The sequence below is a fragment of the Chiloscyllium punctatum genome, chromosome 18 (genome assembly GCF_047496795.1).
Source record: "Chiloscyllium punctatum isolate Juve2018m chromosome 18, sChiPun1.3, whole genome shotgun sequence".
Taxonomy (NCBI): domain Eukaryota; kingdom Metazoa; phylum Chordata; class Chondrichthyes; order Orectolobiformes; family Hemiscylliidae; genus Chiloscyllium; species Chiloscyllium punctatum.
In genome coordinates, this window is record NC_092756.1 from 73,910,851 (window position 1) to 73,934,172 (window position 23,322).

General features: G+C 45.7%; 1 non-coding gene across 1 annotated transcript; it reads right to left on the reverse strand.

The window, feature by feature from the left end:
• Positions 1 to 20,709: 20,709 nt before the first annotated feature.
• On the reverse strand, positions 20,710 to 20,782 carry trnar-ccu (transfer RNA arginine (anticodon CCU)). Its single transcript has one exon. It is a non-coding gene; the product is annotated as a tRNA-Arg (tRNA).
• Positions 20,783 to 23,322: the final 2,540 nt, after the last annotated feature.

Consider the following 23,322-nt stretch of genomic DNA (forward strand, 5'->3'; position numbering starts at 1 on the left):
AGGCAAATATTTCTCTTATTCTTAAAAAAGGAAAGGATCCAGAAGATTGTACGTCATATAGACCAATATCCTTGCTAAATGTAGATTTTAAAATCCTTTCGAAAACGTTAGCACTGAGACTAGAAAGGGTACTGCCACATATTATAAAGGAGGATCAGACAGGGTTTATTAAGGGCAGTAGATCATCCAATAATATTAGAAGGGTTTTGAATATGATTCAAGCCTGTCATCAGGGAAAGATACCAGGAGTAGTAGTTTCATTAGACGCGGAAAAGGCATTTGATAGGGTTGAATGGTCATATTTGTTTTACACATTGGAAAGGTTTGGCGTTGGACAGGTGTTTACCAAATGGGTCTCAACATTGTATAGTGATCCCAAAGCAGTTGTGGTTACCAATGGATTAGGTTCGGATAGCTTCAGTGTGGGTAGGGGCTGCCGTCAGGGATGTCCTCTCTCGCCATTGTTATTTACGCTAATAATTGAACCACTAGCAGAAGCTATACGGGCTGATCCTAATATAACGGCCCCGAGGATTGGTACAGGTAAACATAAAATTACCCTTTATGCAGATGATGTTCTTTTATTCCTCAGTAATCCTCTGATGTCCGTACCTTGCCTAATCCAAGTTATTAATACATTTAGTGCATTCTCAGGCTATAAAATTAATTTTTCAAAATCGGAGGCTATGCCACTGGGTGGCCTTGCTATGCTACCCCACTTAGTGAACGGATCCCTTTTTCCCTTTCGTTGGTCCCTGGAGGGTTTCTTATATTTAGGTATTTTTATTACTCCAGTATTTGGTCAGTTGTATAAGGCTAATTTTGTGCATTTACTGGAAAGGATAAGGCAGGACCTCCAGCGATGGGGAGACCTTCCAATTTCCTGGTTGGGTAGAATGGCACTAATTAAAATGAATGTTCTCTCCCGTCTCCTATATCCTATGAGAATGCTTCCGGTGATGCTGCCGAGGATGGCTCTACGTAAATTATATGGCAGGCTGGGTTCCTTTATCTGGAATCATAGACGGCCCCTCATTAAGCTGAAGAAGCTACAGCTTCCACAGACAAGGGGAGGACTGGACTTCCCAGATTTTAGGAAATATCATTAAGTTCCCTATTAAGTTCCATAGCTGATTGGGTCTTGTCTGATCCACAATCAATCTGGTTGGACATCGAGGCTTCTCAAGTAAAATACCCACTTATTAACCTCTTATTTTCAGACAAGAGGAAAATCATTACAGATCACTGTAAAAACCCTATAATACTAAACACAATTAAGGCTTGGAATATAATGCGGCAAAATGAGGGTAATTCACATAAAACATCCCCCTATGCCCCGATAGTGGGAGCGTGGGGATTCCAACCGGGGTTTACAGATGCCACTTTTAAACTCTGGAGATCCAGGGGTATCTCATGTCTAGGGGAGCTATTTAAGGATGGGGTCCTGATGTCTTTTGAACAGCTGCGTCAGAAATTCAGATTACCAAATAGAGACCTGTTTCGATACTTCCAAATTCGAGATTATATACAGAAGAAGACTACATTATTAGATCATCTTTATAAATCAGATAGAGAATGTAATGTTCTACGACCAGTGGGGATATCTTCCGTCAGCACTATTTATCATTTACTACATGATGAAGTATCGGGAGATATGGACAATCTGCTTAAAACGTGGGATCAGGATTTGGGACTAGAAATCTCTATAGAAATGTGGAATGATATTTGGGAAAATGCTAGAAGAATTACTATCTGTAACATAACCCAGGCTATCCAGATGAAGATACTTCATAGGGCCCATATAGCACCGGTTCGATTGGCAAAATTTAAGGCAGGAGCATCTCCAATGTGTCCCAAATGTAAAATAGAGGTGGGCACTCTTGTACAATGCCTATGGACCTGTCATAAGATCCGTAGATATTGGACTAAAATAGCAAGCACCCTGACAGAAATTTTAGGAACGGAAATTAAAGTGGACCCTGTATCTCTCCTTTTGGGCTTTTTAAACTCTCCCTCCCTGGACATGTACGGGAAGAGACTATTCTCTCTTTCTGGAAAAATATTTTGGTGAACTGGGTGGCTGAGGGCTCCCCTGGACTTTCAAATTGGAACAGATTAATTATGGAATGTATTCCCCTTGACTTCCTTACAAATATGGTACACTGAAAGACCGAATTATTTTATAAAATATGGCAGCCTTTCTTGAATTACATAAATACAGATATTTCGGCTATCCTAACAAGGGCTTTTATTCAATTGAGATTACAAACCTGGCTGGTCCGGGGCCCCTTAGGAGAGGAACCCTGCACGAATACGGGTTTTATTACATTTGATGTTAACACATTCCGAGCATGTAAGAGACTTTAATATACACTCTGGTTAGTTGTAGGTTAGATTAGTAGAAAGTTGAGTTTGTTTTTTATTTATTTTTCGGTATTTTTTTTCCTTTTGTTAAATTTTGGCTATTGTATATTTGATTTAATTGTATATCAATTTTTGTATTTGAGAGTTTTGTTTATTTTTGTAAACTTGTAAAAATGTTAAATTTCTAATGAAAATATCTATAAAAAAAATAAAATCAAGTTGACTCCAGGAATTCTTCCAAGATGTCAGCAATGATCCCAATGAGCCAACCAACGAACGGGAACAGTCATCAGAGAGATCCATCGTGGAGCGACCAAAGAAGGAGTCGATTTGTATCCCTGCGGAGGGCCGCTGTCCTGACCTTGAGATGTATGCTCAACCGTCAGGAGATGGGTGAATGACAGATTTAAAAATCACACAACACCAGGTTAGAGTCGAACATGTGGAAGCACTAGGTTTCGGAGCACTGCTCCTTCATCAGGTGGTTGTGGAGAATAAGATTGCAAAACACAGAATTTATAGCAAATGTTTACAGTGTGATGCAACTGAAATTGTATCTTGAGAAAGACCTGGATTGTTTGTTAAGTCTCTCATCTTTTAGAATGGCCAGGTTGGTTTTCATTCTTTCATATGTAAATTGCAAAACTTTTATTAAAAGTTACATTCTCAAGTGAACTTTAACAATTGGTGTCATGTCGGCCCAGATGATGTATTGAAGGTGTGAGCTCCCCTGTGTGAGGCTGTCTGTGCCCCAATGGTCAGACTGATTCTAATCTAAAAAACAGATTTACAGCATCTTACATGGATTCATACAGTTTTTGAGCAAGATAAAGTGTAATTCTGGAAGTCCAAGTTCATCACACAAACTTATATGTGTGTGTGTATATGTCTGTGTGTGTGTGTGTATATATGTGTATGGGTGTGTATTGTGTGTATATGTGTGTGTATGAGTATGTGTGTGTGTATATGTGTGTGGGTGTGTATATGTGAGTATGTTTGTGTGTGTGTGTGTACGTGTGTGTATATGTGTGTGTGTGTGTGGGTGTGTATGTGTGTGTATATGTGTATATGTGTGCGTGTACGTGTGTGTGTATGTGTGTGTATATGTGTGTATTGTGTGTGTGTTTGTGTGCGTATATGTGTGTGGACGTGTGTGTCTGTGTTTACGTGTGTGTGTGTGTATGTGCGTGTGTTTATGTGTATGTGTGTATATGTATGTGAGTGTATGTGTGTGTGTTTGTGTGTGTGTATATGTGTGTCTGTGTTTATGTGTGTGTGTATATGTGTTTGTGGATGTGTGTGTGTATTTGTGTGTGTGTGTATGTGTATGTGAGAATATGTGTATTTGTGTGTGTGTGTATGTGTATGTGAGTAAATGTGTGTGTGAGTGTATGTGTGTGCGTATTTGTGTGTGTGCGTGTGTGTGTGTGTGTGTTTGTGTGTGTGTGTGTGTGTGTGTGTGTGTGTGCGTGTGTGTGTAGTTGAATGGGGTCACCTGCAATGTCCCAGTTGAGGCCATCTCCATTGTTACCAAACTTGGTGATCAGCCTCTGCTCGGCCACTTTTCATTGTTGCCTGTCCCGAAGTCCCCCTTGGAGGAAGGTCCGAGGTCGAATGTCCCGAATTGCTGAAGTGTTCTCTGACTGGGAGGGAACACTCCTGTCTGTTGATACTCATAACAGCCCCACCCCACCCCCAACCAATATACGCACACGCGCACATGCACACGCACACACAAACACACGCGCACATACACACATGCGCAGACACACACGCGTGCACACACACGCGCGCGCGCGCACACACACACACACACACACACACACACACACACAAGCACATATAAGTTTGTGGGTGAATTTGTATTTGCAGAACTACATTTTACTTTGCTCAAAAACTGCATGAACTACAGAGCGAAGGAGAGAATTGTGGCAGCTCCCAGAATCAGGTGGCTCAGTGGTTAGCACTGCTGCCTCACAATACCAGGGTCCCAGGTTCAATTCCAGCCTTAAATAACTGCCTGTGTGGAGTTTGCACATTGCTCTGGATTCCCCCCACAGTACAAAGGTGAATTGGCCATGTTAAATTGCCCAGAGTGTTCCCTGTGTCCACACTGTAGGTAGTCTAATCCAGGGGAAGGATTTGAAGGCCCTAATTTACGATGGCTCTAAGCTCATGCCTTTCCAGGACTTCTCAGCGGTGGGAAACCAGAAAAGAAAACCTTGTGATGATGAGCCTAAGACATAGGAATGGAAGTAAGGCCATTCAGCCCATCGGGTCCACCTTGCCATTCAATCATGAATGATGGGCATTTGAACGCCACTTGGTGGCTACTTCGTGGCACTCTCATCGTCACCCTTAATTCCTTGTGTGATCAAGAATTTATCAATCTCTGCCCTGAAGACAATTAACGTCCTGGCCTCTGCTGCGCTCCACAGCAATGAATTCCACAGGCCCACCACTCTCTGCCTGAAGAAATGTCTCCTCATTTCCGTTCTAAATTGACCCCCGCGAATTCTCAGGCTGTGCCCATGGGTCCTGATGGAAACACATTCCCAGCATCCACCCTTTCTAAGCCATGCATTATCGAGTAAATTTGTATTAGATCTCCCCTCAACCTTCTAAACTCTAATCAATACAATCCCAGGATCCTCAGCTGTTCATTGTATGTTAAGCCTCCCATTCCAGGGATCATCTGTGTGAATCTCCGCTGGACATGCTCCAGTGCCAGTATGTCCTTCCTGAGGTGTGGACCCAAAATTGGATACAGTATTTCAAATGGGGCCTAACCAGAGCTTTATAAAGTCTCAGAAGGACATCACTGCTTTTACATTCCAACCCTCTTGAGATAAATGGCAACATTACATTTGTTTTCTTAACCACGGACTCAACCTGCAAGTCAACCTTTAGAGATTCCTGGACTATAATTCCCAGATCCCTTTGTACTTTGGCTTTATGAATTTTCTCACTGTTTAAAAAATAGTCCATGCCTGTATTCCTTTTTCCAAAGTGCAAGTCCTAGCATTTGCTCAGGTTGAATTTCATCAGCCATTTCCTGGACCACTCTCCTAAACTGTCGAAATCTTTCTGCAGCCTCCCCACCTCCTCAGAACGACCTGCTTGTCTGCCTAACTTTGCATCATCGGTGAAATTCGCCAGAATGTCCCCCAGTCCCTTCATCCAGATCATTAATATATAAAGTGAACAGCTGTGGCCCCAACACTGAACCCTATGGGACACCACTTGTCACCAGCTGCCATTCCAAGAAAGAACCTTTTATCCCAACTCTCTGCCTTCTGTCAGACAGCCTATTCCCAATCCATACCAGTAGCTCACCTCGAACACCATGGACCTTCACCTTACTCAGCAGTCTCCCGTGAGGCACCTTATCAAATTCCTTTTGGAAATCTAGGTAGATAACATCCAATGAGTTTCCCTGGTCTAACCTACTTGTTACCTCTTCAAAGAATTCTAACAGGTTTGTCAGGCATGACCTCCCCTTACTAAATCCATGCTGACTTGTTCTAATCCAACCCTGTACTTCCAAGAATTTAGAAATCTCGTCCTTAATTTAACCTACAACCGAGGTTAGGCTAACCGGCCTATAATTTTCCATCTTTTATCTTGATCTTTTCTTGAACAAGGGGTTTACAACAGTGATTTTCCAATCATCTGTGAATTTCCCTGACTCCAGTGATTTTTGAAAGATTATAAATAGCCTCTACTATTTCCTCAGCCACCTCCCTCAGAACTCTAGGATGTAGGCCATCGGGGCCGGGAGATTTATCAATTTTTAGAGCTTTTAGCTTTTCGAGCACTTCCTCTTTTGTAATGGCTACCATACTCAAATCTGCCCCCTGACTCTCCTGAATTGTTAGGATAATGCTCATGTCTTCCACTGTGAAGACTGACACAAAGTATTTACCAAGTTCTTCAGCCATTTCCTTATCTCCCTTCACGAGCCTTCCTGCATCAATTTGGAAGGGCCCAATTTCTACTTTTGCCTCTCGTTTGTTTCTTATGCATTGAAAGAAACTTTAACAATCATTTCTAATATTACTGGCTAGCTTACCTTCATATTTGATCCTCTCCTTCCTATTTCTATGTCTTTGTTATCCTCTGTTTGTTTTTGTCGTCTTCCCAATCTTCTGATTTCCCAGTGCTCTTGGCCACTTTGTAGACTCTCTCTTTCCCTATGATACATTTCCTGACTTCCTTTGTCAGCCCTGGCTGTTTAATTCCCGCCCCCTGACGGATAATGTTTCTGCCAAGAGAAGACTGAGGGAGTTTGGGATCCAGTACTCTCTGAGGTATCCGGCGGTGCTCCGATAACCTGACATGGATCCGTACATCTCTTTGATACATCGGAGAAGGCAAGAGACTTTGTGGACAAATTAACCGAATATGAAAAATTTAGTATCTACAAATAGTGTTGTTTGGTTATGTCTTTGTTGTTTTTTTAAAAAACCGAGGAAGTTCAGTTGGAGCTTTCTTTTCCTTGTTTTCCCGATTGGTAATAATCTGGTTTAAACTGTGTTTGGTGGCGGTTGAGATGTGTACTTTCAATTTCTAAGTGAAGTTATACCAGAGGATGGGTGGGGTATTTACCCCATCGATCTGAAATGTTTTTTATCTTTATTCATATTGCTATTCTATGGTATATTTACTTTCTAATGTGCTGTGTTTGAGGAACGGGTCTAGCTAGAAGGAGGGAAAATGGTTGGGATGGCTCGATGCCCACTTATGGGCAGTTTGGGATGGGTAGTTGCCCCCTTTGTGCAAGAGGTGAGTTCCCCGATTCAGCGCCATTGGCACTTTATATGTTGGTTTGTATTGCTTTTAATCTTTGATAGTTTTGTAGGTTTGTTAAATGTCGTGGTTTCAGTTATGTAGTTTTTATATTTGATGGATCATATGACACTGAGGCTCAGTGATTTGTGGTTCGAGTTCCTCCTCTCTGGATTTTAAATGTTACTGCAGAAGGTTATGGCTCATGACTTGATTAAATAGTGAACCTGGAATATCAAGGGAAGTCACTCACCAATTAAGAGGAAGAAGGTACTTTTGAGTCTTAGAAAGGAGAAAGTGGATATTCCTTTGTTACAGGAGATGCACTTGGATGACAGGGAGCATTTGAAACTACAGCAGAATGTCCTTGATCGGGTTTACTTCACATCATTGAATACCAGAAGTAGGGGAGTGGCTGTATTAGTAAGGAGGAATCTCCCATTTAAGTTACTAGAGTGTGTTAAAGACACACACAGAGGAGGTTTGTAATTCTTATAGCCTTGATAAATGGTGAAGAATATGGTGTTTAAATGTTTATTGCCCTCCAGCTCATCCCCTCAACTTTTTGCTCGATACGTTTTCTAAATTGATCAGTTTGGTGTCCTGGCATATCATTAAAAGGAGAGATTTTAACTGTCTCATGGATCCCACAGTACAGGGGTTGCTCAAAGGCCCCCCGATCCCACCTGTACAAACTAAACAATGAGTGGATCTGTGTGTGGAGTGAGGGTTGGTGGACATCTGGAGGTGTCTCCACCCTACAGGCAGGGATTTTACGGTTTTCTTTCCCAATCCACACAGATGTCACACCAGGATTGATTTTTTTGCAATCCCCGTGGCAACCCTGGACTTGGTGGCATCTTGTACGATCGGTAATATTACCATCTGTGATCACACTCCAGTGTACCTGTTGGTTAAGATTAAGGACGTTACAGTGGGTCCAAGGCACTGGCAAATGGATCCCTTCATCCTCAAGGATAATACATTTGTGGAGCATTTCTCTTGGGAATTTTGGGCTTTCCTAGACATTAACTCACGCTCGGTTAGTAGCCCATCCTTCCTTTCGGAAATTGCCAAAGCCTATGCCAGTGGGTCAGTTATTTCCTACTCTGCCAGTAGGAGGCGGAAGAAGGGTGGGCAGCAACATCTCCTTGAAGGTTGAAGGGAGCTGAGAAGGCCTACTTTGACAGACCCTCGTTGGTCAAGTTACAGAGGATTACGGCGCTGCGGTTTGCATTGAATCCCATGCTCACACAGACGGCAAAGAAGCAAAGGTTATATGATCATGGTGACAAGTCTGGCAAATACTTAGCATATCTCGCTAGGAAAAGGAGAGCCCCTCAATCCATTACGGTGATTAGGGAAGGGTCTGGGAACCAAACGTGTGACTCCAAAAAGATTAATGTGGCATTCCAGAGATTCTACTCTAAGTTATACCAATCTGAGGGTTGTGAGGAGGGGTGGGCCAAAATGGAGGCGTTATTCAAGGATCTGGAGTTCCTGGGTGTGACCCCCGAACAAGAGTCTTTTCTCAATGCCCCCTTATCAGAGCAAGAGGTGCAGGAGGCTGTGAAGCAGCTTCAGAGTGGAAAGGCACCCGGTCCTGATGGACTTCCCAGCGAATTCTAGAAGGAATTTACAAACATATTGTCAGGCCCGATGTTCAACATGTTTAATGACTCATACAGCCATGATTGTCTCCCAGTGTCTCTGAGAGAGGCCAATATTTTGCTTATTCTTAAAAAAGGGAAGGTCCCGGGGGACTGTGCTTCTTATCGGCCCATTTCACTCTTAAATGTGGACTTTAAAATCCTCTCTAATACTCTTGTGTTCAGGCTGGAGACTGTGTTACCTTCTATTGTTAAAGAGGACCAGACGGGCTTCATAAAGGGCCGCAGATCCTCCAATAATGTTAGGAGGCTGCTAAATGCAATTCAAGTGTGTCAACAATAGTCAATATAGGGATTGGTGATTTCTCTAGATACAGGGAAGGCCCTTGACCGAGGTGAGAGGGCGCACCTTTTCTATACTCTGGAGCGGTTTGTTTTGGGCGTAGGCTTTATAAGATGCGTAAATGTTCTCTGCAGTGGTCCTCTTACTGAGGTCATCACCAGTGGGGTGTGATCAAGCAATTTTAACACTTTTAGGGGCAGCCGGAAGGTCTGTTCCCTTTCACCACTGCTTTTACAGTGGGGATTGAATCATTGGCAGAGGCCATACATAGGGATCCCAATATATCAGCTCCAGACGTGGGGTCAAATTTACATAAGAGTTTATTTTACGTGGATGATGTCCTAATTTCTTTTGTCAAATCCAGCAGTATCAATGCTTCACCTGATACAATGCATCTTGGTGTTTGGCACATTATTGGGGGACAAGATTAATCTTGCAAAATCAAAGGCTATGCCTATGGGTGGTCTTACGAAGGTGTTCGGTCTTAAGGGTGAATATCAATTCCCATTTAAGTGGTCACGGGGGTGGGGTTTTGTGTATTTGAGCATGTTCATTACTCCAGTTCTGAATCGGCTGTTCAAAGCCAATTTTGTTCAATTTTTGGCAAAATCAAACAAGACCTTCAAAGATGGAGGCGCTTCTGGTCTCGTGGTTGGGTCGGATAGCGCTTATTAAGATGAATATTCTCCCTCGTTTACTCTTCCCTATATGGATGCTCCTCCTGATTTTCGATAAGCAAACATTCAGGAGACTGAACGGCTGGTTCAGCCCCTTTATTTGACATCATCAGTGGCCCCTCATTAAATGAGCTAAACTGCAATTGTCTCACAGACTGGGCGGAGTGGATCTCCCAGACATTAAAAGCTACCAACGAAGCTCACTTTTATCCTACATGAGTGATTGGGCTTGTGGGGACCCTCTTTCAATATGGTTAGATATTGAAACCTCCCAGGCTAAGGTGACCCCTTACTCACTTGCTGTGTTTGGACAAAATGAGGACAGTTAGGGAATATTGGCATAACCCAATAGTTATCGATACTGTTAAAGCACGGAGGGCAATTCGGCAGAGGGAAGGCAATATTGGCAAGACATCTTCTCTTACACTGGGTATGCCGGGTTTTCAACCGGGGGATGATAGATTCAGGATCCAAACATTGGGCAGTTAGGGGTGTGTCTTGCGTGGGTGATTTGTTTGAGGGAGACACAATGATGTCCTTCGATCAGTTAGCATGGAAACACGAGCTATCTCACAAGGACCTCTTTCATTTTTCTCAAGTTAGGGATTTTATTCAAAAAAAGACAACACATTTGACTGATCCCGACACATCCGACACAGAGAGGAGGGTGCTCAGTGCTAAGAGTACACTTTCTGTGAGCTCCTTATATCATCAATTGCGGGGGGGGGGGGGGGGTGTACCCCCTCAGAGGAGTTTGATCGACTCTGTTGGGTTTGGAAGAGAGAGCTAGGTGATGAAGTCTCCTCAGAGGCAAGGTATCAGTATGCAATTGGACCCATGCTTTACAGTTGAAGATTCTCCACAGGTCCCACTTGGCCCCAGACTGTTTGTCAAAATTTAAACCACTGGTATCTTCAACATGTTTCAAGTGCAAGGTCGGTACAGGCACTCTTACCCATTGTCTCTGGTCCTGTGGGAAGCTTCAAACATACTGGAGTGCTGTGGTGGGTGCCATGGAGAGGACTTTGGGTGTAAGGGTGGAGAAGGACCCGATCTCTCTTCTTCTGGGCCTGCCCAGTGTGCTCCCTGCAGATGAGCAGACGAAAAACATCTCAATATCCTCATATTTTGTGCAAGAAAGAATATCTTGTTAGGTTGGTTATATGAAAAACCCCCTTGGGCCTGTTGGGTTGGTGGAAGATTGTTATGGAGCACATCCCCTTGGATTTTCTCACAAGTATGGTACATATAAAACTGAGGGCGGGTTGGAATTGTTTTCTCATTTTTCTTGTGTTTTTTTGAATTGTTTTGATTTGTATTGTTCTGTATTTGTTGTAATGTTAAAAAATAAATTTTTTCAATAAAAATATATTTAAAACATTGTGATAATCATTTAAAAAGGCTCTGTAACACGAGTGAAAATCTTCAAGAAAGCTTACACTTACAGAGTCATAGACTTGTACAGACCCTTCAGCCCAACTCGACCATGCCAACCAGATAGCCTCAATTAATCTAGTCAAAGAAGGCAGCATTTGGCCCATATCCCTCATTTGTTCTTGTCTTTCTGGGACCATTCCTTCAATGATGGCTGTGCAAACATTGAGCTTGCTAGACTTCCATACTGTCCTGTTGGCATTTAACAGAAAAAAGTGCAGGTGAAATAAATTCATTCCACACTCAATAATTTATATTTTAAATGGTATGAGTCGGACCAAGGTAATAGTGATCCTAAAGGTGGAAGATGCATGAAAATATTTGCTTTGCAAGTAATGATGAAGCAGTTATGAAGGGGCTCTGACATCACCATGGTCTGCAAATCATAATCGGCTTAACCAGACTCAAGAACGAAAGAGAAACCAAGAACATCTCACCGATATTACCATGAAGGTTGGTCACAGCGAAGGATCAACAGCGAGACCGCAAAAACACATTTTCATATCTCTCTGTGCTGTAACATTCTGCTGTCTTTCTCCATTGAAACTGGGCCGAAGGGCCTGTTTCCACATTGTAGGGAGTCTATCTCAATCTAATCTAATCTAAAAAACAATATCCACTGCTTTATTCTTTCTGCCAAAGTGTATGACCTCACACGATCCCACATTGTATTTCAATTTGCTATATTTTTGGCCAATCCCGAAACCCATCGATCTCCCTCTGTCAACTCTGTGAGTCAGCCTCAGCAGTTGCCTTCCCATAAATGTTTGTCCAATCTGTGGATGTGGCACTCCAAGTTCTCCAACGATGGCCTAACTACCTTACATCTCCATCATACCTTCATTGTAATTGTATTCAATACCTTGACTAAGAAAGGTAAGGGCCCAAATGCATAGCCACAGCCCCATCAGTTCCAACCTTGAACACCCAGATTTCAATCATTTCCATTGACATATTGGATCTTATCATAAATACCGAACATGCAGGTAATCTGGGGTTCAGCTGGTAATGTTGACAGAATATAGCTTAGTCTGATACTAACACAACCAAAAGAGAAGTTGCTTTACCACAAGCAGGTAGGTCTATCTGTTGGAAACCAGTGACCTCAGAGGTAAGGCACTAATTTCCTAAACCAGAGATTGTGGGCTCAAATTTTATTTGGGGTTTTGATTTTGTTTAACCCTTCACTGTGCAGCTGATCTCAATCCTGTGTGGTCACATGACCATGACAACAAAATCAGGCATTCTCAATTGATCCTCAGCTGGAGAAATTTGACCTGATAGAAAATTGGCCAAACTAAATTAAACAGCAGCTATCAGCTCCAGAGAACAGTGCAACTAAGATCAAAGAGCTACAAAGATTCAAGAAGAACCAGTTCCAACCAGACTGAGGGTTGTATATTGGAGAAGTGTCAGCCTGAGTCAATCCACTTTATAGCTCCTGGCACGACAACAGTGAAGGGTATTGGTGTGACCCCATTGGATGATGTGAACACAGCTCATGACCGTATTGGCCAAAGCCACAGAAGATTCTGGAAAATCAGGGACAGGAGAGGGGGAAAACACACCTGAACGCCAAACCCTTAGCAAAGCCTTGACTGGGTCCTGCAGTGGAGCTCTGACCATCTGCTCCAAACCTGTTCATAAAAGTCCTCAGGTGAGAAGGGCAGGCCATTCAGCCCATCACATCCACACTGACCCTCTGAAGACCATCCCATCCAGGCCCAAACCCTGTCCTCTCACCCTGCATTCCCAATGCAAGCCTGCAAGCCCATCACCCTGCAAGCCAATCCACCGAACCTGCACACCTTTGGGCTGTCGGAGGAAACCAAAGCACCCAGAGTACCCCATGGAGAGAATGTGCAAACTCGACACAAACAGACACCCAAGGGAGGAATCAAAGCCAGGTCCCTGACACTGTGAGGCAGCAGTGCTACCCACTGAGCCACCATGCCATCCCCAGGAGAATCTCAGCAGGTTTTCAGCCATTGTGACTGTGCTTTCTCTTTCAGACAATTCACCTCAATCCTGCAAATCTTGTGCAAGATGATGTTGGGCACCACGTCCCATCAACTGATTTTCCCAAAGTAGATTAGAAATCAAGTTGACAAAGGGCAAGTGACTGACACCCCAGATGGGACTCAAACCCACAATCCCTGACTTAGAAGGCTAGTGCCATATCCATTAGGCCACTGGGGCCACACAGCCTTTATGTACTGCACCCGACCTCTCATACTGTGTGTTTCTGAGTGTTATACTCTCACTGATTGTTTTTTACCCCTACCATCTCATGCTAAATTGTTGGCTGCTTGATTAATCAATCTCGCCTCCCATTTGTCCCCAAACGGACAGATGAGAAATTAACCAAACTCCAATGTTGCACAACTCAAGTCTGAGGAATATGGAGCAGACAAGAAAATAGCAAAGGGCTCAATGTTATTTTGTGCAGCACCTTGAAGATATTTGCAGTTAGTGAGGAAGGAGTAAGTGGAGATGTTGAAAACAGCTGCATTGAGGACAAATCAACAGAATCATAGCAGGCATTCAGCCCATTGTGGCTGTGCTGTCTCTTTCAGACAATTCACCCCAAGATCTCCCAATTCCTGGAATTACCTTGTGCAAGTTTTGAATAATCATCGTTAAAAATCAAACAACACCAGGTTGTAGTTCAACAGGTTTATCTCAAAGTACGAGCTTTCGGAGCGCTGCTGCTTCGTCAGGTGGTTGTGGAGTATAAGATTGTAAGACACAGAATTTATGGCAAAAGTTTACAGTGTGATGTCACTGAAATTATATATTGAAAAAATCTGGATTGTGTGTGAAGTCTCTCATCATTTAGAATGACCAGGTTGGTTTCAGTTCTATCATGTGTAAATCACAAAACAAAGAACATAGAAAAATACAGCGCAGTACAGGCCCTTCGGCCCTCAATGTTGCGCCGACCGAAGCCTACCTAACCTACACTAGCCCAATAACCTCCATATGCTTATCCAATGCCCACTTGAATGACCATAAAGAGGGAGAGTCCACCACTGATACTGGCAGGGCATTCCATGAACTCACAACTCACAAAATGTTTTTCATTGCCAAGTGAAATGTCAAGCTCTCCAATTAAAGCTAAATGCTGTGAATGCTGGAAATCTGAAACAGAGAAAATGCTGGAGAAATCATGACTCAAAAAGATGTTTGAGTTTTCTGAAAAAGTCACAAGAGGATTGATGAGGGCAGAGCGGTGGATGTGATCTATATGGACTTCAGTAAGGCGTTCGACAAGGTTCCCCATGGGAGGCTGATCAGCAAGGTTAGATCTCATGGAATACAGGGAGAACTAGCTATTTGGATACAGAACTGGCTCAAAGGTCGGAGACAGAGGATGGTGGTGGAGGGTTGTTTTTCAGACTGGAGCCCTGTGACCAATGGAGTACCACAAGAATCTGTGCTGGGTCCACTACTTTCCATCATTTATATATATGTTAGTATCATTATGAGGTATCATTAGTAAGTTTGCAGATGACACCAAAATTGGAGGTGTAGTAGACAGCAAAGAAGGTTCCCTCAGATTACAACGCGATCTTGATTAGAAGGGCCAATGAGCTAAGGAGTGATGGGTGGAGTTTAATTTAGATCAATGTGAGGTGCTGCATTTTGGGAAAACAAATCTTAGCTGGGCTTATAGACTTAATGGGAATGTCCCAGGGAGTGTTGGTGAACAAAGAGACCTTAGAGTGTAGGTTCATTGCTCCTTGAAAGTAGAGTCACAGATCGATAGGATAGTGAAGAAGGCGTTTGGTATGCTTTCCTCTATTCTAAATCAGTTGTGTTCAGTCTATGCAGATAGATATGAACCAATAAAACATTGGAATTTTGACATTTCTCAAAGCTTCTGTATCGTTGTGAACAAAAAGGCATTTTGTACTTGGGCAGGAACTGATCACTGTTCATTGTCAGGCACCAAGAGGGTTTGAGAATTGAAAGAATGATGTGATAATTTGTCAGAAAGACCTGAGACTGTGTTGTTTCCCTGTTACACCTTGGCAGCAGCTGCCTGAAACTTTAGTGTATCCCTCAACATGTCATCTGAGATGTTGGTACATGCTGGGCTGTAACGCTCGCTTGATGCCAAGACTTTACACTTGCAAATGGCTATGTGTGCCCTTGTAGCATATTGGATAAACCACTGTCCTCCAAAGTGTGGGATTATGGGTTTAATTTCCCTCTGGGCTGCTTACGTTTTAAGCTTAGTCTTTGTAGCTGACTTTTGTCCCATGATTCCTGAAGAAGGGCTGATGCCTGAAACGTCGATTCTCCTGTTCCTTGGATGCTGCCTGACCTGCTGCGCTTTTCCAGCAACACATTTTCAGCTCTGATCTCCAGCATCTGCAGTCCTCACATTCTCCTCGACTTTTGTCCCATGCCAACTTTATCACGATTCAAATTGACTGCATTTTTTAACGACTCTGTTCAAAATCACTGTGCCTGTGTTGAGATTATGGCGAATGCTGTGTAATAGAAACTTGCACAAGGCAATTCCAGGATTTGGGTGATCTTGGGGAGAATTGTCTGAAAGAGACAGCGCAGCCACAATGGGCTGAATGCCCGCTAAGATTCTGTTGCTTTAGAACATATGACATTGATCAAAGGACAGTACAGCACCGAACAGGCCCTTCAGCCCACTATGTTGTGCCGACCATTGATCCTCATGTATGCACCCGCAAATGTCTGTGACCATATGCATGTCCAGCAGTTTCTTAAATGTCCCCAATGACCTTGCTTCCACAACTGCTGCTGGCAACGCATTCCATGCTCTCAAAACTCTCTGTGTAAAGAACCCGGCTCTGACATTCCCTCTATACTTTCCTCCAACCAGCTTAAAATTATGACCCCTGGTGTTAGCCATTTCTGCCCTGGGACATAGTCTCTGGCTATCGACTCTATCCATGCCTCTCATTATCTTGCATACCTCAATTAGTTCCTCTCTCCTCCTCCTTTTCTCCAATGAGAAAAGTCCAAGCTCAGTCAACCTCTCTTCATAAGATAAGCCCTCCAGTCCAGGCAGCATCCTGGTAAACCCCCTCTGAACCCTCTCCAAATCATCCACATCTTTCCTATAATAGGGCGACCAGAACTGGACGCAGTATTCCAAGTGTGGTCTAACCAAAGAAAGCATTTGTTCTCAATGCAACTTTTTGCAACATCTCCACCTACTTCCTCCCAACTAACTGCAAATATCTTGAAAGCGTTGCACAAAATAACATTAAGCCCTTTGCTATTTTCCTGTCTGCTCCATTTTCCTCAGATTTGAGTTGTGCAATGTTGGAGTTTGGTTGGTTTCTTGTGTGTCCGTTTGGGGACAAATGGGAAGCGAGATTGATTTATCAAGCAGCCAATTTTTTAGCATGAGATGGAAGTTGCAAAAAACAATTAGTGAGAGTATAAAACTGAGAAAAACACAATATGAGCCATCAGGGTGCAGTATTTAAAGGCTGCCAGTTTGACAGCAGACATGTAGTCCCAGTGACCTCATGGATAAGATATTGGGCTTCCTTAGCCAGGGATTGTAGGTTCAAATCCTATCCTGAGTGCCTAACTTTCATAGGTTGTCCTCTTTGAACTTGACTTCTAATCTACATTATAAACATCCTCATGTCTGCATTCAGTCGATGGGAAGTGCTGTCCAACATGAACTTGCACAAAGTTGTCGGGGATCTGCAGGATTGGGTCGAAATTGCCTGAAAGAGACAGCAGAGCCACAATGGGGAAAGAACTGCTGAGATTCTCCTGGGGCTGGCATGGTGACTCACAGTGTCAGGGATCTGGCTTTGATTCCTCCCTTGGGTGTCTGTTTGTGTCGAGTTTGCACATTCTCTCCATGGGGTACTCGGAGTGCATTGTGTTCCTCCCACAGCCCAAAGATGTGCAGGTTTGGTGGATTGGTTTTGGGGAATGCAGGGTGAGAGGATAGGGGTTGGGCCTGGATGGGATGCTCTTCAGAGGCTGAGTGTGGACTTGCTGGGGTGAATGGCTTGTCCCCCTCACTCTCGGGCTTTTATGAACATGTTTGGAGCAGATGGTCAGAGCTCTGCTGCAGATCCCAGTCAAGACTTTGCTAAGGGACTGGCATCCAGGTGTGTGTTCATTTCCTTCTTTTCCCTGATCTTCCAGAATGTTCTGTAGCTTTGGCCAAAGGGATCATGATCTGGGTTCACATCATCCAATGGAATCACATTGCCAGGAGCTAGACAACGGATTTACTCAGATTCACACTTCCAGTCATCGAGTCATAGAGATGTACAGCACAGAAACACACCCTCGGTCCAACCCGTCCATGCTGAACAGATATCCCTACCAAATCTAGTCCCACCTGCCAGCTCCCGGCCCATCTCCCTCCAAACTCTTCCTATTCATATACCCATCCAGATGCCTTTTAAACGATGTAATTGTACCAGCCTCCACCACTTCCTCTGGCAGCTCATTCCACACACACACACCACCCTCTGCCTGAAAAAGTTGCCCCTTAGGTCTCCTTTATATCTTTTCCCTCTCAACCTAAACCGAAGCCCTCTAGTTCTGGAGTCCCCCACCCCAGGGAAAAGACCTTGGCGGTTTACCCTATTCATGCTCCTCATGATTTTATAAACCTCTGTAAGGTCACCCCTCAGCCTCCGACGCTTGGATCCTATCCTTAGAGGAACTGGTATAAGCTTCCACCGCTGTGACTGTGTGTTCAACCTCATCCGTCCTCTTTTCCAGGTCTCCCAGCTGCTGTTCATGCTTCTGCAGCATGATAGAGATTGGGGCCAGCTTCACCTCTGTCTGCTTCCCCAACATCTCATGAGATTTCGCGAGCTCCTTCCCCAGGGCCTGGTAGGTAATCGAGTCCGAGGATCCTGCAGGCTGGGCCGGGGGCCTGGCCCCGGACACTGCTCCTCCCTTCTTCAACATCCCTGGACGATGAAAACGCAGGTAAGTTGATTTTTCACAATGTCCTGGGACTCCACAACCTTTTCGGAGTCCCAGGATATCGCGATGGTCTGGATTGGGCGGGAAAGAAATTCTTCCCCCTTGTGCTGTGGTGCGAAGCTCTGCAACATGATCGTCTGAGATCACCGCCATCTTGGATCCCCAGAGTGCAGTGAGAGAATAAAACTCAGAAAAACACACAATGAGAGGTCAGGGTGCAGTATTTAAAGGCTGACATTTTTGGGTTCTCTGGGCAGCCCGAGTGGCCTAATGGCTAAGGCATTGCCCCCCCTGAGCCTGGGATTGTGGGTTCAAGTCCCATCTGGGGTGTCGGGCTCTGCCTTATGTGTCGTTAATCTTTAATCCACTTTGCAAACATCCCCATGTCTGCATTCAGTTGATGGGATGTGCTGTCCCATGTGACCTTACAGAAGCCTTTTGGGGATCTGCAGGATTAAGGCTGAATTCCAGAAAGAGACAGGACAGTCACAATGGCTGAAAACCTGCTGAGATTCTCCTGGGGATGGCATGGTGGCTCAGTGGGTAGCACTGCTCCCTCACAGCGTCAGGGACCTGGCTTTGATTCCTCCCTTGGGTGTCTGTTTGTGCCGAGTTTGCACATTCTCTACATGGGGTACTCCGGGTGCTTTGGTTTCCTCCCACAGCCCAAAGATGTGCAGGTTCGGTGGATTGGCTCTGGGGAATGCAGGGTGAGAGGATAGGGTTTGGGCCTGGATGGGATGCTCTTCAGAGGGTCAGTGTGGATGTGATGGTCTGAATGGCCTCCTCCCACCCCACTCTCGGGCTTCTCTGAACAAGTTTGGAGCAGATGGTCAAAGGCCCAGTCAAGGCTTCGTGAAGGGACTGCCATCCAGGTGTGTGTCCCTATGCTCCTTTTCCCTGATCTTCCCGAATGTTCAAATCAACATCATCACATTAAAGATATTTTGTTTCTTGTCTTAATGAGAAGGGATTTGCCTTCAAGAGCACAAAGGTTTTGGATGTTGTCTCTTGAGGTTTGCTGATGAAACCGTTGATGTGCAGGGTCAACTGCAGATAATGGCAGAGACACTCTCCAGTGGTGACTGTCAGCGTTACCAGTCGTGAAGACTTCATCCAAGAAACTGACGGTGATCTTGGCCGCAGTCTCACCACGGCCTGCAAATCACAATCGGCTTAATCAGACTCAAGAACTAAAGAGAAACCAAGAACATCTCACCGATATTACCATGAAGGTTGGTCCAAGCAAAGGATCAACAGCGAGACCGCAAAAACACATTTCATATCTCTCTGTGCTGGAACCTTTTGCTGTCTTTCTCCATTGAAATAATATCCAGCTGCTTTATTCTTCCGACCAAAGTGTATGACCTCACACATTCCCACATTGTCTTCCATTTGCTGCGTTTTTGGCTACTCCCTTAACCCATCCATCTCCCTCTGTAAACTCTGTGAGTCAGCCTCAGCAGTTGCCTTCCCACAAATGTTTGTCCAATCTGTGGATGTGGCACTCCAAGTTCTCCAACGATGGCCTAACTACCTCACATCTCCATCATAGCCTCCTTGCAATTGTATTCAATACCTTGACTAAGAAAGGTAAGGACCCAAATGCATAACCACAGACCCATCAGTTCCAACCTTGAACCCCCAGATTTCAATCATTTCCATTGACATATTGGACCTTATCATAAATACCAAACATGCAGGTAATCTGGGGTTCAGCTGGTAATGTTGACAGAATATAGCTTAGACTGACACCAACACAACCAAAACAGAAGCTGCTTTGTCCACAGATTGGTAGGTCTATCTGTTGGACCCCCAGTGACCTCACAGGTAAGGCACTAACTTCCTAAACCAGCGATTGTGGGCTCAAATCTTATTTGGGATTTTGATTTTGTTGAAACCTTCACTGTGCAGCTGATCTTAATCCTGTCTTGTCACGTGACCATGGCAACAAAATCAGGCATTCTCAATTGAACCTCAGCTGGAGAAATTTGACCTGACAGAAAATTGGCCAAACTAAATTAAACAGTGGAGCTCTGACCGTCTGCTCAGAACCTGTTCAGAGAAGCCCTAGAGTAGGGTGGGAGGAGGCTATTCAACGGAAGAGCATCCCACCTAGGCCCAACCCTGATCCTCTCGCCCTGCATTCCCCAAAGCCAATCGACCGAATCTGCACATCTTTGGGCTGTGGGAGGAAACCAAAGCACCCGATGGAGAGAATGTGCAAAATCGACACAAACAGACACCCAAGGGAGGAATCAAAGCCAGGTCCCTGATGCTGTGAGGCAGCAGTGCTACCCACTGAGCCACCATGCCATCCCCAGGAGAATCTCAGCAGGTTTTCAGCCATTGTGACTGTCCTGTCTCTTTCAGGGAATTCACCCCGATATCCTGCATATCCTCAACATTATGTATTTTTCTGATACAGGGTACCACCAACCCAACACAGACTCGGGGACTTTTCCAGAGGAGATGAGAAATTGACTTGACCTCGGATGAAGATCAGCCATGAAGACAAGCTTTAAAAGTCAGACACCCCAGATGGGACTTGAACCCACAATCCCTGACTTAGGAGGCCAGTGCCTTATCCATTAGGCCACTGGGGCCACATGTGTGATGTTAAAATGGCAGCTTTTAAGTTTTGTTTTGCAAGAACACACTGACTGTGGCTCAGCCAGCACAGAGTCAGTGCCCTGGACTGAGGGCATTCCAAATCTCCGGGTTATATATGTTTTTCTCTTTACCCCCGCACTGCTGCCTAACTGTGGTAGTGCTTATATTTTCCCCAGTACCCATGTTGTGTGTGTGCAGGTGTGAGACACAGTGAAAGACAACAGCTGGACAAATCTTTATTCAATTCCCACCCCCAGGAAGAAAGGAAACACCCGAGTGGCCAGTGACAAGCATCAAAGGGCAATGCTGTGTGACCAAAGAGTGAGAGGGAGGGCACTCTCTGAACAGCTCAAGGATGTTGGTAGACACTGCGTGCTCCTTCTCCAGGGACACCCGGGCTCGAACGTAACCATGGAAGAGGGTCAGGCAATCGGCCTTAACAACCAGTTTGGCCAGGCCCAGGAGCAGACCCACGAGGAGATCCTCTGACCAACCCTCCCCCCTCGGCACTGGGTGCCCAATGATGGGGAGTGTGGGGCTGAAGTCCAACCAGAAACAGAGGAGAAGGTTTCCCAAAAGCTAAAAAGGGAGTCCAAGCGCCCTGTTCCATGGACTCCACAGCACCACAGAACAAGCAGTTGGGCTGGGAGTCCGTGAAACACCGCATTCTGCGGACTGCCGCGTGCAATACCCTCCACCCCAGATCCCCGTGAGAAAGGGGGAGGACTCCCATGTAGAGAGCCCTTCACTGGGGATGGTCCCCACCGCCCGGTGGTAAATGGGCACGCCAGGGTGTGTCCGGGAGGTGGATGAGGGTGTGCAGCAGCAGTCTGTACAGGGCCCTCTGTGATACACCCCTGAAAGGGACAAAACTAAAACTCCGGAGACAGCTCAGGTTGTGGGGCACAGTCTCCCGCAGGAAGTACAGGACCCCTGGGGCCAATGTGAAATCCCGTCCGGTCAGGAGTGAGTGCAGACGGGATCCCACCGCACACCTGAGCATCCTCCAACTGGGGCACTACGTGGGGTCTGAGCACCGTCGTTTTAAGGCGTCGGATGGTGGTGGCCACGTACCGGACGTCTCCCGCTGCCCTGCTCGCTATATCCTGCGGCAGCGTCCAGCCCAGGGCCCCACCATCCAGCACGTCCCCGACCCTGGTCACCCTCACAGTCACGGCCCTCCCCTCCGACAGTCACTCGAACCCACGAGTACGGAGGTGCGGATTCCTGAGCAACGTCTCCCTGACGACAGTCGCTACTCCTGCCGGAGGGTAGGCGTGACGCGATTCGACCATGTTCCAGACCGTGAGCAGGTCCTGGTAAAAGACAGGCAGTGTCCTGAGAGTGACCTCCAAACCATCACGGTCCCTGAACAGGAGCTGAGTCTCGTAGTTGAGGTTACGCACCTGGTGGAAAAAATACGTCACCAGGGCCCCCCGCCGAGGGGGAGGCTCAATGTAAAGGTATCGCTGCAAGGTCTGAAGGTGGAACGTCGCTACCTGGGTGTGAACGCACACCAGCGACTGACCGCCCCCCTCAATATGGAGACTCAGGACCTGCGCAGTGACCCAGTGCATCTTTTTGTCCCAGAAGAAGTGAACCAACATTCTCTGGATGTCAGTGACAAAACCAGGAGGAGGGACCAAAGTGACCAGCCGGTACCACAGCATGGCAGGCACCAGCTGGTTTATGACCAACAGTCGACTCCTGTGAGACAGCACTCGGAGCAGTCCTATCCAGAGGCCTGGGCGAGCCGAGACTTTGGCCTCCAGCTCCTGCCAGTTCCCCGGCCAGGATTCCTCAGCCGGGCTGAGGTAGACCCCCAGGTCGAGGAGATGGTGGTACTCCAGCTGAACCCCCGTAACTCCTCCGGCAGAGACTCCACCCGTCACGGACTGACCAGTCGTCTGGAATATTGGGCCCAGTTGATCCTGGTGGAAGAGGCCGCTGAGTACAAGGCCTGGAACTCACACATCCTCCCCAGGTCAGCAGGGTCGGTGAAAGGGAGGAGCACGTGGTCAGCGTAGGCCGAGATGACCACCCCCGTGCCCGCACCGCGCAGAACCAGCCCCGACAAACTCCTCCACAAGAGGCACAGGAAAGGCTCCACGCACAGGGAATCCAGCTGGCCGGACAGGGGGCATCCTTGGTGTACTCCTCTCCCAAAGTGAAGGGGCAGTGTCATGGAGCCGTTAAGTTTAAAACTAATTGCACCTGTCTCCACTTGGTCCACATCCACACAAGCATTTCCTGTCATGTACCTGTCCAAATGTTTTTCTCAAAGAATCCATACAGTGTGGAAACAGGCCATTTGGCCCAACAAGTCCACCCAGACTCACTCCCCTACATGTTCTCCTGCCAAATGTACCCAACCTTCACATCCCTGAACAGTCTGGGCAATTTTGCATGGCTAATTTACTTGTGGGAAGAAACTGGAGCACCTGGAGGAAACCCACACAGACACGGGGAGAAAGTGCAAAATCCACACAAACTGTCACCAGAGGCTGAAATTGAACCTCGGTCCCTGGTGCTA